The sequence below is a fragment of the Octodon degus genome, unplaced genomic scaffold (assembly GCF_000260255.1).
Source record: "Octodon degus isolate 3935 unplaced genomic scaffold, OctDeg1.0 scaffold00151, whole genome shotgun sequence".
NCBI classification, from domain to species: domain Eukaryota; kingdom Metazoa; phylum Chordata; class Mammalia; order Rodentia; family Octodontidae; genus Octodon; species Octodon degus.
The window spans coordinates 1517516-1519164 of record NW_004524727.1 but is presented as its reverse complement, the minus strand read 5'-3'; positions in this window follow the sequence as shown (position 1 = coordinate 1519164).

Here is a 1649-nt window from a genome sequence, read left to right as displayed (position 1 = left end):
TCTTCTTCTTCTTCTTCTTCTTCTTCTTCTTCTTCTTCTTCTTCTTCTTCTTCTTCTTCTTCTTCTTCTTCTTCTTCTCCTTCTTTTTCTTCTTCTTCTTCTTCTTCTTCTTCTTCTTCTTCTTCTTCTTCTTCTTCTTCTTCTTCTTCTTCTTCTTCTTCTTCTTCTTTTTCTTCCTTCTTCTTCTTTTATATACAGGGACTGGCTATGTAATTCAGGCTGACCTTAAACTCATGGTAGTCTTCCTGCCTCAGCCTCCCAAGAGCTGGGATTATAGGCATTCAATGTCTTGACTGATGTGCTCTTAATTTTCTAAGGCAATTAAAAATTTTGGTCCAGCCAGGGAAATGGCTCAGTGGAATAAGCACTTCCCTGGCAAGGGCAAGAGCCTGAGTTCAATCCCTGGTTCCAACAAAAAGAAAAAAAAAATTACCAAAAAGAAAAAAAAAATTGATCAACCTGGTGTTTTTTAACCTGAGGCCATGCCCATAAATGAAATTAATATACTGGGCTCCAAATGGTATCTTTTTCTTTAATGAGATACTATAAGACAGACTATATTAGACTACATCACACAAACTAAGTATTGTGTGGTGAAACTTCATTTTACAAATTTTATTTCATTTCCATTCAGAATCAGCCTACAAGGAGCTTCTCCAGAGCAGGAAACTGAGGCTCCAAAAGGTTGGATCATGGCTCTTGGCATTGGTACCATGAGGTACTGTGTACCAAGCACCCTCAGAGTATTTGGAGTTTTTCTCACTCAGTCCCTACAGCAGCTCTCAGAGTAGAGCTGTGAGGTTCTGAGGCCTGTTTCCTGGGGGTGAGTGCAAGGGCCTCCCCCCCACCCCACCTATCTTCCAAGCTTTATTTTTACCATGTCCTTCTCTGTTATCTTTTCCACTCCTGCCAGGCTCAACCCAAATTGTTTCTGAGCTTAATGGGTTTTAAAAGCCATGCATTCAATCGCATACTCAAATATTTATTGTTTATTGCTCTGCTACAGCTTGAAGGCCACACCCCACCTGGGCATGGTGACCACTCTGCTCCTCTATGGAATAAGACACTTGCACTGGAAATTCTCAGCGAAGCCACAGCTGTGGGGGTGGGCAGTGGGTGTCCTGGGTTCCTGACGGCGCTGAGGGCTGCTGGCCAGTGACTGTATGGAGATGTGCGCTAGTGCCTGGTGGAGACGCTTGCCCCTCACACCCTCACTCCTGGCTGCTTCCAGAATCCAGAGCTCACAGACCTCTCCCCACCAGGGAGGCCACTGTAATAAATCAAAACCTAGAGGGCCAGCAAGATAGCTCAGTGGACTACACGCCTGCTTAGGCAAGCACAGGGACCAGGGTTCAATCTCTGGTACTGGTACTACATGCCCCACGCCAATCCTGCCCTCAGGCACACTGGTCAGAGACAGAGTTCAGGCGGGGTGGCACACACCTGTAATCCCAGTGCTGGGGAGGCTGAAAACAGGAGGATCACTACGAGTCTGAGCTGTGTAGTGAACCCCTGTACAAAATACATAATTTAAAAAAAAAATTTTTTTTAAAAAGGCAAAACCAGGGCCAGCCTGAAAGCTCAGTGGACTAAAATGTCTTCTTAGGCACAGCGTAGCAGCCAGGATTCAATCCCTGGCGTGCCGTGCT